The sequence below is a fragment of the Rattus norvegicus genome, chromosome 12 (assembly GCF_021556685.1).
Source record: "Rattus norvegicus strain SHRSP/BbbUtx chromosome 12, alternate assembly SHRSP_T2T, whole genome shotgun sequence".
In the NCBI taxonomy this organism is placed as follows: Eukaryota; Metazoa; Chordata; class Mammalia; order Rodentia; family Muridae; genus Rattus; species Rattus norvegicus.
In genome coordinates, this window is record NC_141545.1 from 10,460,183 (window position 1) to 10,475,186 (window position 15,004).

At 47.3% G+C, this 15,004-nt stretch overlaps 1 protein-coding gene across 1 annotated transcript in view; it reads left to right on the top strand.

Moving 5' to 3' along the window:
* LOC120095871 (zinc finger protein 431-like) overlaps nucleotides 1–1,766 on the top strand; it is a 44,685-nt gene extending 42,919 nt beyond the window's left edge. Inside the window, exon 6 of the mRNA XM_087579483.1 lies at nucleotides 221–1,766. The gene's annotated coding sequence lies outside the window, so the exon portion shown is untranslated. The remainder of the gene's footprint in view (nucleotides 1–220) is intronic.
* Nucleotides 1,767–15,004: the final 13,238 nt, after the last annotated feature.

The following is a 15,004-nucleotide window of genomic DNA, read 5'->3' on the forward strand; positions in this document are numbered from 1 at the left end:
TTTCCTGCACTTTTGGTGGTTAGGGACCCCTGCTATGCCATAGGATCCCAGTTCAGGTCCCAGCACCCACATGGGTACTTACCTGAATCTGTGATTCCGGTTCAAGGGAATCCAGTGCCCCCTTCTGGCCGCTGTGAGCACTGCACACATTTGTATGCTAACCAAGACCCAAACCTCCCTACTGCCTGCCTCTAATCTTGGCTGTGCTTTCTTTCCACAGAAGCCTGTGGCCCAAGGACATCTTTGGACGCAGCTCTGAGGACGAGGTCCAGACACTCCTGAATATTTATTTCCTCACCAAACCCTGGGACAGACCGGTATTTACGCCCTAGTAGGGTCTAACCATAGCCTGACTGAAATCTGCACCAAGCTGATGGAGCTGAACATGGAGATCCGAGACGTGATCCGCGGGGATCCGCAAAGTTTGGACAGAGTATTCCCCTCTTGTTCCCTGTAGAAGTTTTTCTAAAGAAGATGACTCAACTTCCAATGTGTACAATATTCTCCAAACCGAGAAAGCCTAGGACCTCCTGAGACAGACTCTACCCATCCTGATGTGTGGCTACTGTTCACCAAACAAAGGCACCCAATACTGGAGACAGGACTTCTGTTGTGGTACCCAAACTGACCACACTGAAGGACTTCATCCTTCTAGAGACACTTTAGATTGGCAAAAGTACAATGCTTTTATTCAGACGAAAACCAATTTTTATTCTGAACGTCGTACATTCGTTCCCTTCCTTTCCCTTCCTTTGGGTTGTCTTTTCTTTCATTCATATTCTCTCTCTCTCTATCTCTCTATCTCTCTCTCTCTCTCTCTCTCTCTCTCTCTCTCTCTCTCTCTCTCTCTCTCTCCCTGTCTCTCTCTTCTTGCTATGTGTTTTTTACTTTGTGTCATTGAATTGCAAAAGGAAACAGATAGAAAGAAGCTGGCCACGGAAACATGTAAGATGGTCAAAAGCTGGCAGCCTGTGTGCTTGAAAAGGGAATTGTAAATGAGTTACAGTTTCATGGACACGGTATCTAAACCAGGCTTTTATGAAGTACCTTACTTAAGGTGCTGGGCTGCCGTTTCTGAAAACCCTGGATCTCTCTGTGCCAGGAAAGATCCCGATGGAATCGTTTTCAGGATCATGGCTGCTTTTTACACACAGGTTGCTTTAATAGGCATCGGTTATACCACAGAAGACGAGTGTTCGTTTGCATTACCCTTGCCATCTTGTAGAAAAGCAAGTTATTCACAAAAACCCCAAGTCGTGTCATCTGTGTGCGTGAGTCTTTAGTGGCCCTGTGGAGAGCCACAAGTAGAGATACACAGGGAAACCATGAGTTGCCGCTTTAAGGATGATGACCTGTTTTATTCCTAATGGGTCTTTTGCATTTTTTAAAAAAAGATTATTCATTTTTTAGACATAAGTAAACTGGTGCTGTCTTCAGACACAGCAGAAGAGGGCATCAGATCCCAATACACATGGTTGTGAGCCACCATGTGGGGGCTGGGATTATGAACTCAGGAACTCCAGAAGAGCAGTCAGTGCTCTTAACCACTGAGCCATCTCCCCAGCCCACTGAAGTGTCTTTCTTAAAAGGTCCTTCCTGAAACCCAGCACTGTCGAATGTTAGATGTGGGCATGTGATCTGTTGCTCACACAAAACATATTCAGACTTGGTCTATGTAACTTATTCACTGTGTAAATACATTTAAGGTTTTTGGGATGTGATGATCTTTGTTGATAATTCTGTTCAGAAATGCTTTTAGATTACATGTTGATCACAGATTTTCCTTATATTAAAATTAAAATATTTGCCTTTGATGTTTGTATTTTTACAGGTGGCCGCCACCGTGACAACCTTGGGCAGCCTACGTACTTGTAGTCTGTGAATGAGGCACACCGGAGCTGTGCAGTGTTTGCCCCTGAATCCAGAGAGTACAGTGTCCGCGGCGTGAGGCACCCCAATAAGAATGTGCTTTTCTTTACAGAGACACAGATTGGCCATGTTCCATGTGTACACCTGCATGTGTGCATGTGTGCCGTTTCATGCTGCTGTCTGTGGATGCCTGAAGAAAACATGGGAGTTACAGGTTGTGCTGACTAGTTTTGTGTGTTAACTTGACACAAGCTGCAGTTCCCACACAGAAAGGGGCCTCAGTGGAGGAAATGCCTCCATGAGACCCAGCTGTAAGGCATTTTATCAATTAGTGATCAAGTGGGAGGCCCCGCCCATTGTGGGCGGTGCTGACCCTGGGCTGGAAGTTCTGGGTTCTATAAGAGAGCAAGCTGAACAAGCCAGGGGGGAGGCAAGCCAGTGAGTAACATCCCTCCATGGCCTCTGCACCAGCGCCTGCTTCCCGACCTGCTTGAGTTCCTGTTCTGACTTCTTTGGTGATGAACAGCAATGTGGACGTGTGAGCTGAATAAACCCTTTCCTCCCCAACTTGCTCTTGGTCATGATGTGTGGCAGGAGTAGGAACCCTGGCTAACACAGTGTTTGGAACACGTGGATGCCAGGATTCAAGCCCAGGTCCTCTGGAAGAGCAGGAGTGCCCCTAACTGCTGAGCCGTACTCAGGCCCACGCCCCTTTGTTACTGTCCCTTCTGTGTCCATGTCTGTGCATGGCAAGTGCACTAGAGTGCGTGTACCTGTGGGGTCCAGGAGTGTGGTCCTCCAGGAGATGGACTTCAGCCTTGAAGGGGCTGCTTGACCCAGGTGCCATGACTTTAACTCAGGGCCTCTACAAGATCACTATGAGCTCTGACCACCGAGAGATCTCTCCAAATCCAGGCCTGTAACTTTATTTTTTAAAGATATTTTTATTTATTATGAATGGGGTACACTGGCTCTGTCTACAGACACACCAGAAGAGAGCATCAGATCCCATTACGGATGATTGAGAGTGACCATGTCAGTGCTGGAATTGAACTCAGGACCTCTGGTGGAACAGTCTTCACTGATGAGCCATGTCTCCAGCCCAAGACTGTAACGTTCAATCCTCTCTTCTTGAGTACCAAAAAAAAAAAAAAAAAAAAACAGTCCTGGCCATGGTAGGGCCCTCCTGTAATTGCAACACACAGACCACACAGATGAGGGAATTCACTGAGCGTGGTGTTTCCTTGCCATCCAAAATTCCCCTTAAAGCCATCAGAATTTTCTCTTTTCTAAAAGACTAAACTGTAGAGAAAATACAACTCCATTCCCTGTCCTGACTCCAGCCCTGGTTCCGAGCTCCATCCCACTGCCGCTCTCTGTGACCCATCACCATGCAGGTCTGTCTCTGGGCACCAGGGCACCATCCCACTGCCGCTCTCCATCTGATCTCTCCCTAGTGACTCTCATGGGTGTCTCTACCTTGGTCCTACACTTCCTACTTCATGCATTGCCATCCTAGTGTGAGGGAAAAGGGAAACAGTACTTGGTCTGAGGAAACGTGACCTTTCACCCTAACTTCCTCTTCCCTCTGTCCCATGACCCCTCTGCTCCACCCTCTCACTGAGGAAAAGGTCACAACATTTCCTACTTAATATGGCTGCTCTGAGCCAGATGTGCTAGCGCAGACTGGAGTCCCCGCAGCCCTCACTGAAGCCTAGAGAGCTGGGGATGCCAGGACACCCTCACCCATGTAGTCAGATGGAGGCAGCTGGAGCAAGACAAGGCCTTGTCTCTAAATGGCTGTTGGGCTAAGGTAATTGTTGTGGACTCAAATTAATTTGACACTTTAGACATGACAGCCGAACTGACCTTTGATTTGAAGGGTCCTAAGTGGAGCTTATGGTTATGGAAGTTCCTAAGATTAAGAAACCTCACAGCACCCGGAACATAACAGCGGATGTGGGCAGCTTGACCCTGGGTTGAATCAAGCCAGTTTTTTCAGGGTGAGCAACGATATAAAATGATTGGAAGGCAGGGAACAAAATGGCTGCAGCTGTGCTGGGGAAGCGGCCTTCACTGCTCCTCTAGACTCCATCCGGGTCTGCACTCATGTGCACAGGCCACACAGATACACACACATGTACACAGTGAAAAGTATTTTATTATAAATTCCAATACACAGAGAATAAAACCAAGGGCACAACATACACCAGTATTTTGTATGTGTAGATCACAGAAACATGCGTATCCAGCAATCCAGGCTTCTGGGGGCATCAGGTCCTCTTGATGCTAAACAAGGAAATAAATTACAAAAGACATCTTTAGGCCACTTCAGGCAGTGATGACCCTCAGAAAACTGCAATTATACCATGCACGACAAGAAATAAAAAAAAAAATCACACATCCAACCAAGTCTCACATGCAGGCTTCTCCCAAGAGTCCTTAGCCTTTGATGGACACAGCTTCCCTACAGAGAGGGGCTTTCTCTGTGGAATAGATGGCGCCTTGGGAAGGACACACAGCTAGAGAGGATGGTCTGAGCCAACCTGAAATTTAAATTCAGCTGCAGGTGACCCTTAATGGGAAAACAGCACTGTACAGCTGGAAGGGATCACAGCTAAGTGAACAGAGCCGCACAGATCCAGTTAGGAACGTGGCGTTCAGATGAAGCCTCATGTACCCACATTACAGAAGTGGGTCCCTGCTCCCTGGAAATGACATGAAGGTCAAGGGTCACTCAGACTGAGGAGACTCTGGGTACTGGGCAGAGCCTTTCTTGAGCCTTGATTCCAAATTGTTTACAGGTTTTTTTTTCCTTCTTTTCACCCTTCGAATTCCCTACCCACCCCACACCCTGAGGTGATGAGGAAACCCAGGGCTTCCTGCTTGCTAGGCCAGGGCTCTACCACTGAGGCAAATCCACATCCCCTCCTTCCTAACCTTGTATCTTCTGGGGAGGAGCGGGTGTGGCCCCATTGGCAGGATGCCTAGCCTTCTAGACCTGATCCACAGCACTGCTTAAGACTGTTCTATGCCTGAAATTCCATTTCTAAGAAGTTGGAGGGAAGGTGGCTGGAGAGAAGGCTCAGTGGTTAAGAGCACTTGCTGCTCTTCCATAGGTCCTGAGTAAAAATCCCAGCAACCCCAGGGTGGCTCCTAACCGTCTGATATAACACCTGATGCCCTCTTCTGGTATATCTGAAGACATCACAGTATACTTATATATAATAAATAACTAAATCTTTACAAAAAAAAGTTGGAGGGAGAGTCAGAAGTTCCCCCACAACCTTAACTATTCAGTGGGTTCATGGCCAGCCCAGGCTGCTTTGGCTGGGTTATTATCTTGACAAAGGATCTCTGCATAGCAGTGGCTGTTCTGCCACTGCCTATGTAGACGGGGCTGGTTTCCAACTCAGAGATCCTCCTGCCTCTACCTCGAATGCAGGGATTAAAGGCTTACATTATCACACCCAGGCTCAGTCCTTGCTATGAATGAATGGCAACCCAAAGTAAAAAGAAAGCTGGGCAGTAAGGGTACAAGTCTTTTAACTCAGTAGTCTGGAGGCAGCAGGAAGATCTCTGAGTTCAAGGTCAGCTTGGTCCACACAGCATCCCAGGAAAGCCAGGGCTACACAGAGAAACCCTGTGTCAATAAAAAAGACAAAGTTACATCTTGAGACTTTTCTGTGGCATAGAAAAAATAGTGGGGAAATCCTTTACTGTTCAAACAGGGCCCATAACATGCGGGTATTCGTGCACACAGTTAATCTCAGCACCCAGAAAAACTGAGAAGAGGACCTCAATGTTAGGGCAAGGGCAGCCTAGTCCACACACTGAGTTCCAGGATAATCAGGGCTTTGTTGAGGCCCTGACTCAACACAACAAAAAACAGGACTTACGTTAACAATTACATTTGAATGCTTATACACACTAGGTCACTAAAACTTATATAACTACATAGTTGAAGCCAGGTCCTTTAAAGAGACTAAGCGTATTTAACTCCCGGTGTGAGAACCCAGGATCCAAATGTCACTGGTTTAGGCACAGCCACACCTTGGTGGGAAGCCTCACAGGGCTTTGTCCAGGGTCTCTCCCCCCTCCCCTAGTAAGACTAGCATTCAGTCCTTAGGCCTCTAACCATCTTTAAAAATCAAAATCACTACAAAGTTCCCTTTCTAGAAACAACAGCAGGATTAAGTTTTGAACTTGTTACCTCCAATAGCGAAGACTTCCAGAAAGAACCACCTCCATTAAACTCAGGAACAACTCCCAGCATTCAATTCGCAGCTCTTACTGGCTCCTGAGAACTCACATCCTTCTCACAAACAAAAACCCCATTGAATAATCCCAGGACTTAACTTATCCCAGCATAGATCACAAGACTCCTCTCGGATCGTTGTCAACCTCTTGGAGAGGTGACCCTGGCGTTTCAAACCAAGTTACACTCTAAGACTGAGGCACAGGCGGGCAAACATGAGGGCGAGTGGTGGTTACAGAACCAAAGTGGGAAGCTCACCCAAGTCAGTGCAGCAAACACCGAATCCCAGCCCTTGAACTCACCGTCTCTCCGTGGGCTATGCTGGGCTCCGCCCCTGCTTCAGTCTTCATGGACTGGGGTCTTCTCGTGTTCCCGCTGTGGCTCCATTACCACAAGACCAGGAGACATCACCTCCTCACATTCTATCCACAGAGACTCCAACTTGGAGGCTATCTTCCTGCTCACACTGGGTTTCCTCCTCGACAGTGGTGGGAGTCGCCAGACCTCCATAGCTATTTTCTTTAGGTCTTTACAATTCCCTGTACAGCACGGATGCTCACAAGGTCCACCACTTGTAGAGGCTGCATCCTGGCCCCTCCGGATCTCCGCTGACTCTGAGAATCCTTCTGCCAGCAAACTCGACTTCCCAGAGAGCTGTGGGATTCTCCTCTGGGATCCACTCGAGGAATCCTCCTCATTGCCAGGATGCCCCCCAGGCAACCTATGTTTCTCAGCTTTGGTCTCCTCAGACAGGGCTTCTTCTGGAAGGCCTTTTTTCTTTAGATCCTGGTGGCTGCTCCTCTGGCTTTTCTGCTCGACTTTCTTTTTAGCCAGCTTCACCTTCAAAGGATCCCTTTGCTCTCTCATTCGACTATTAGCCATTGAGAGCAGACACGCTGCAACCTGGACGCTTTGGTGGTTCTCGATCTCCTCTGCTAGGAGCACTGGTCGAGCCCTTGGAAGTTCGGTCTTCCAATAAGACTCTGGACAAGGACACAAGGAAGCCAAACTCTCAGCCACAAGGAAACAGGGATGGTCTCTATTCCAGTCCCCAGCATGGTTCTCCATTCCATTAGAACCCTCATCTGCATGACCTTCAAAGTCCGCATTCCCAGCAGCCTTCCGGGTCTCTGGGCCCTCACCCAGACCCTGGGCTGTATAGCAGTCTGATCTTCCCCGTTGCCTGCTGCTCCATTCTCTCCTGACCTTTGCCTCGTAACGAGAATGGAGAGGTCTGCCACAAAGTGATTTTACTTCACAGAGAAAAAGGAGGTCTACTTCCCCCTGCTGGTTTTGAAGGCTGGATATCCAAGACAGGATGTGCAAGGGTTCTGCCTGTGGGTCTGTCTTATAAAGGCACCAGGATTAGAGAGGTCCCACCCTACCATAATTGCTTACTCTAAATTCATTATCCAAAGGCTGTCCCTCTTCAAAGAGACACATCCACCCTCTTAATCCATTAAAAATGAACTGGGGGTGTCTTTGAGGGTGTGGTTTCACACACCTTTAAGCACCCAGGCAGAGAGACACTGTCTTTAAAAATTCAACACAAGCACTAGTCTATGGGGGGAGGGCGGCAATGGGGGGAGGGTTGGGAGGGGAACACCCATAAGGAAGGGGAGGGGGGAGGGGGATGTTTGCCCGGAAACCGGGAAAGGGAATAACACTCGAAATGTATATAAGAAATACTCAAGTTAATAAAAAAAAAAGAAAAAAGAAAAAAAAAAGAAATACCCAATTTAATAAAGATGGAAAAAAGTGAAAAAAAAAAATTCAACACAAGCAAAGCAGTTGTCCCAAGTGCCTTTAATCCCAGAGATCATAAGCAAGAGCCAGGCAGATCTCTGTGAGTTTAAAGCTAGCAGGAGTGAGTTCCAGGACAGCCATGGCTACTCAGAGAAACTATCTCAAAAAAAACAAAACAACATAAGTGAACAATTAAAAAGTAATCACATGACTGAGTGTTTGTGGACACAGTGTTGCTCAGCAGTAACCGCTGCTTCCAAGTCTGACAACCAGAGTTCAATCCCCTGGTCCCACACAGAGGAAAGAGAGGAGCGAGCCCCAAAAGCTGTCCTCTAACATCCACATATCTACTGTCACACACACACACACACACACACACACACACACACACACACACACACATTCATCCACAGGAAGACAAAGAATACGTGTAAGCAATAAAAAGATTGTGGATTGTGTCCTTGCAGCTCTTCCGTGGGACAGACTTTGTACACAGCCACAGTGAACTCCTGCTCAAAAATATTAAAGGGACATGAATAAGGGTCATGTTGACATATTCACACTGTTACTCCACTTTTAGTTTGGAGGGGTTTATTTGTTTATTTATTTGATTTCTTTGACAATGTATTCCCTGATTAGCCTGGAACTTCACTGGTAGACCAGGCTAGCCTAGGACTCCCAGACATCCACAAGCCACCATGTGGTCTTTGCCACCACACCTGTTGACAATTCATGAAATTTCCTCAGAGCTGAGTTCATAAAGGAAAGACCAGGAGGGCAGGGCCCAACACACTTTCCAACCCAGCACACAACCGACAAGGCAGAGGCAGGCAGATCTCTGTGAGTCCGAGGGCACATGGTCTGCATAGTGAGTTCTGAGAAGTCCAGGGCCACATATATAGCAGGACCCTGACTATAGAGAAGACAGAACTGTCCAGGTGTCTGACTACACTCGGCCTTAGGAGCAGAAGGTGCCCCACCAAGTCCTCTCACAATGCACCCTACCATTTGTGTCCTTTCCAGTTGAGCAGAGGCACTTGTAGAAGAACTGAGATTGACCCCAGGACCTTGTCCATGGGAGACGAGCACTGACACTGAGCTGCATGAACAGCCCAAGCAGGCAAGACTGTAAGGGACGTCTCTGTCTATGACAGCATCCGAGCTACCCACAATGATTCTTTGTTTACATAACACAGTGGTTTGTGTTTGCCACACAGGCCAGGGGGCTTCTGATGTTGTTTTGTTTGTTCCTGCCAAGGTCTCACTGGGTAGCCCTACTTACCTACTGGGTAGCCTAGGCTGGTCTCAAATTCCTATTGATCCTCCTGCCTCATTTTACCAAATGCTTTGATTCCGGACATGAACCACCATGCCCAGCTCCCTTAACGTATAGAACCTCACTGACTGAATAAATAGACTCTGGGGATGAGACGTCTCCCCCTGAATACATTACGTTTCTTTTAAACACCTTCGGAACACGTCCAGAGAACTGAGTGACCATCAGAGGAACCTGACAGAGGCCACTGCAGGCATCTCCACGGACCCACTGCACATCGAGGAGGCGTGGTCAGAACCACCCTTCACATCCACAGAGGCAGCCATGCAGTCCATGCTGAGTGAACATGACCTTTGCAAAGCAGCACTGTGACAGATCAAGGAGTGCAGGTGACTCCACTCTTCCTCCCAAGGGCGCCTGTAGAAAGGACAAACTGAATTCTGAACGATTGGTGGGTACCGACCCCTGTCTTCAATAGGATCCCCGTTCAGGTCCCAACACCCACAGGGCAGCTTACAGGGATCTCTGATTCAGTTTCCTGGCAATCCAGTGCCCCCTTCTGGCCACTGTGAGCACTGCACACATTTGTATGCTAACAAAGACCGAAACCCCCCAAATGCCTGCCTCTAATCTTGGCTGTGCTTTCTTTCCACAGAAGCCTGTGGCCCAGGGAGATCTTTGGACACAGCTCTGAGGACGAGGTCCAGACACTCCTGAATATTTATTTCCCGCACCAAACACTGGGACAGACAGGAACCTCGAGTCCCCCACGTTTTCTAAGCTTGCACTGCTGCCATGCTGGAACGACGTCATCAGTGTCTTCTCAGGCTTCACAAAGCTTGGACAGAGCATTCCCCTCTAGTTTCCTGTAGGACATTTTCTAAAGAAGATGACTCAACTTCCAATGTGACAATACTCTCCAAACCGAGGCAGCCTAGGACCTCCTGAGACAGACTCTACCCATCCTGATGTGTGGCTACTGTTGACCAAGCAAAGGCACCCAATACTGGAGACAGGACTATGGTTCCCTTACCACAGCTGAGCACACAGAATGGCGCCATCCCTTCAAGAGACACTTTAGGATTGGCAGAGTGCAATGCTTTTCTTCACAGGAAAACAAAATTTTATTCTGAACGTTGTACATTCGTTCCCTTCCTTTCCCTTCCTTTGGGTTGTCTTTTCTTTCATTCATATTCTCTCTCTCTCTCTCTCTCTCTCTCTCTCTCTCTCTCTCTCTCTCTCTCTCTCTCCCCTCTCTCTTTTCTAGGGATGTGTTTGTTTCTTTGTTTCATTGAGTTGCAAAAGGAGCAGGCAGAATGAAGCTGGCCACTGAAAACCTGTCAGATGGTGAAAAGCTGGCAGCCTGTGTGCTTGAAAAGGGAATTGTAAATGAGTTACAGTTTCATGGACACAGTATCTAAACCAGGCTTTTATGAAGTACCTTACTTAAGGTGCTGGGCTGCCGTTTCTGAAAACCCTGGATCTCTCTGTGCCAGGAAAGATCCCGATGGAATCGTTTTCAGGATCATGGCTGCTTTTTACACACAGGTTGCTTTAATAGGCATCGGTTATACCACAGAAGACGAGTGTTCGTTTGCATTACCTTTGCCGTCTTGTAGAAAAGCAAGTTTTTGACTGGGTCCGTCAGATCTGGGTGGTGTCTGGACCACAGGGGAACTGCAGCTTAAGTGCCCCTATCTTCCTGTACCCAGAGGCTCTATACAGTTGCCTCTTGGCCCAGAGATGTGGGCAAGAGTGGGCAGTACTGGCGGTCTCTGCTGCCCTGCAGCCTTAGGAGTGCCCACATATCTGGGTGATGAGCTCTCTCTCCCATGGAGTTTGCTGGTTCCAACTCTTAACGATCTATATTGACTGTACATCTCTCAGAAGTTTTAGAGATTATTACTGTGTGGCCACTGAGGAGGAAGGTTGTCTAGAAGTATGTCTTCAAAATGTAGTTAGATTCCAGAGGCCCTTGAGCCTTTCCCTGAGCTCCCAATAGTAAACTATTTTCAGTCTTGGGGTCTTGGTCTTTGATATTTCTCTCTCTCTCTCTCTCTCTCTCTCTCTCTCGCTCTCTCTCTCTCTCTCTCTCACACACACACACACACACACACACACACGCTAACAACAACAACAACAACAAAAACAACAAACACATTAAAGGAAAGGTCTGAAAATTGCTGGTACCCTAATTATTCCAGTTTCTCCCCTAGAGGGCGCCAGAGGCCTTCTGCCAGTCAGGGGCCATGCAGGCCACCACAGAGCCGCCTTCTGCAGATCTGGCTCACATTGCTACCTTCAGATGGTTGCATCTTGGTTTCAGGTAGGAGTAGACAGACAGAACAAAATAACAGAGAAAGACATGTATGCAGCTCAAGACTCTCTAGGGTGTACGAGTAGTTTATAAGATCTGTCAGCAGAGTCTCTGCCTTTCATCCTGTGTTTTCCGTTTGGCACATCTCTTCCACGGCACCCATAGAACCCTTGTGATTTCCAACAGATTTTCCCAAGTATTGTGTCCTAGGAGCCTCGGGCTTCTGCGAAGACTGCAGAGAAGGCTCAGAGGCCCGCATTGTCTTTGGCCAGCAGGGCTGTCTTATTTGGGACACTGAGATGGTAGGGTGGGGAGAGATTCCCCCACTCAGCTAACCCAGGACCAGCTCCACTTTGTGTATGAAGAGGACCAGGAGCCAGGTTCTGAGTTAGCTGCTTTGGGGTGGGTCCTGAGAATGAGCCTTCTCAACCGCCACGCCCCCATGCTACCAGTCCAGAGACTGAGACCGGCTTTAACACTTACCACATGTTTCCTAATTTGATCCACACCCTGTAACTGCATGGGTGGCGTCCCCACCTGTGGAGAAACTCACCTCAATAGCCAGTCTGTTTCACTGCTGAGGAAGATAAATGAACAGGTGTAAATACTGGGTTCCAGGGGCACATTGACAGAACGCGGTACCGTCCAGAGCAGGCCCAGGTTGTCTGCTCCTGAAGCTGTCTTTGAGAATTTTCTTTAATAGCAGCCAGGGGTGCTTTTCAACTGTTACTTGGAAGATGCTTGACACTTAACAGGGAAGGGACTGGCTTGAGTCGATAACTGTTGAACATATCCCACTACAGTTATGTCATAGCTTCCCTCCCTGGTTTCATCAGTCTCTGCTCTTCAGCAACCGAGTAAAGTATTTCCTCCACACAAGCTACTTCGGAAACTCGTTTATTTGAGCTTTACATGGAGTATAATGTAAGGAAGCAGGAAGAGAGGACCTTCCCTGTTTTCATCTATGGTATAGTGTAGAGATAAAAATACCCTTGAGTGTACCTAAAATTATCAGAGGAGAAACAGAAAATGCCAAATTTCACCTCTTTAGAATTGTCTGTGTAAATGCTGTTGGGTTTCCAAAAATAGTAAAGTTCAGCCCAACAGAACTATTTGTTTGCTTTTAACATTGTCTCAATGAGTAACTGCTAGATCTATAAATAAGTTCCTGGCTACAAATCCAGTCTCCAGCTTAAAGGAATTTACAGTCAAGTGGGGGAGAAGCAAAATGTTCATAATTAGCTACAGTACCACGTCGGGCAAATGGAAGTCCACACACGAGGGCCGATTTCACTTAGGGAGGATGGATGACAGCTGCAGAAGAAGGGGTATCAACAAGGCAGGAGGACCTTGTCTGTATGTCTTCCAGACAATGAAAGTCATGTGCGAAAAGACTCAGGTGGGCCCCTTTAACTTTGGACTGTGCAGAGTGACTTCGGACTGTGGAGTGAGTCCCTGAAGACCTTGGAGACCTGCACCTGGGTCAGAGCCATGCTACAGCAGAAGCCAGGGCAAGGCAGCTTTCAGGGATGAGGTGAGAAGAGTGTTATGTGCAACAGTAGGAAAGCCACCCTGCCCCATAGGCTGACAGAGTTAGTAAGCTGTTCGGGGAATGGGTTCACTAAGTTTGCTGTGACAACTGACTCCTTGGACTTCAGTTTTATCACCTGGTGCTATGTAAACGAAGGGTGTTGGGGGTACCTAGAAGAGAATGGGGGACAAGGGACACGAAGAATGATGCCCAAGAGTCTGATCAAAGTGACAATTTTATATTTTCCCAAGGCTGAATTTATACCATAACAGGGATAACAGAGGGAGGAGGGGGAAGTAAGAAACATCAACACAGGCCAAGGACACAATATTTGTGTGCCTTCACACGGATTTCAATAATAAGTAATATTCGTCAGGGGATTGACTGATGTTGACAGGATGTCAGAAAGGTCACACGTTTGTCATATATATTAGTCAGCAGGATGTTGGTTTTTCAGAAAGGTTACAGGTCATCACATTGGGTGTCTTGACGTATCATATTATTATTCATTTTGACCACCAGATTTGTATTAGTCTTCTATAGCTGGCTGGGGATTTTCCATGAACCCAGTTATACTTAATTCTAACCATAATAATAACATCAACAATGGAGGGCTTCAAGGGCATCGTTCCCGACAGTGCTGGGTGATTCTGTGATTCCGTGTGATTCCCTTGTGATTCTGTGACTCCGAAGGAAGGCCTTATGCTTGGTGAGCATAACTCTGGGTGGCTAAACTCACCTTCTCACCCTTCAGATTCCCAAAATGATGGGATTCTGTTTGGTGAAATAAGATATAACCAAAGGTCCTCTGACCTAGCTGTGGTTTTCTAGCAGGACTGAGAAGATAGAATTCCTGACTTAGACCTTGAATTCTGACCCATCTTCTTTGGAACTGACCTGTGTGATAGCAGCTTTTCAAACATAATGTACAAGCAATATTCATCTTACTGGGTTCATAGACATGAGAAGGCATGGTTCCAGTTCTGAAATCGAGCAGGTGACTTAGGTTCTATCTTATAAACACAAGGGTTTGTATCGGGGCAAAGATCAGATTTCATGACTATTACCAGAAATCTCAGACAACAGAAGAATCCCACAAAACATCACTTCAGCCAGAAAACAAAGTATCCTACCCATAGCCCTTAATCTCAGAATACTTAGGGAAACCTAAGCAAGTTGGAGGAGCCTGGGGTCTTGGCCTGTGTGTTGTGGTGTGTGTGTGTGTGTGTGTGTGTGTGTGTGTGTGTGTGTGTGTGTGTGTGTTTGGGCACGAGCGCACAATGGTCTAGCTCAGGCTCCAACCAAAAAACCTTTTGTCCTCTGGGGGTTGGGGGTGGGGTATGGGAAACAAAGATCAAGCCACAGAGAAGATTCAGGGGAGAAAAATGAATCACCAGCCACCAGGAAACACCAGGAGTTCTCTAAATAGAGGGGAATCCTGTGCTTGGGTGGGGCAAATGACTTAGGAGCTGTAGTGGAGACAGGCTAAAGGAAGAGACGCTCCAGGAATGCAGCAAAGGAACAAATCCAAAGCCACATGAGGTTCTGGCAGGAGCTACCTAGGATCCTTAGTGACAGTCCACCAGCAGCTACCCCAGTCCCCGTGTCTACCACGAGCAGCAGCATCTGCTTAAATGTGTGGAGAATGTTTCCACTGTTCCGTCCTTGTCCAAATCGGCTTTGTGAATGAAGGGGCTGCCCATGCAGCTGGTGCCTGCACCTTCAAGCAGCAGCCTGGGAACACTGACCTCTGACCTCAGCAGGAGCTGCTGCTCACTGAAGAACGCACCTATGGCCTGGGGAGGTTTTAAGCACTCTTTGCTAGCTCCTGAACCCTAGACTATCATGGGATTTGAACTGAATCTCTTTTGATGTACCGTACATCTTTAATTAATTTGCTTTATTATTTTTAAATCGTCCTTATGCTAAAAGCTCTTCATTCTGCTTGGATCTTCTTTAGTATTTATAAATAAGTCTTCTTTTTTTTTTTTTTTTAGTAGACCTCAT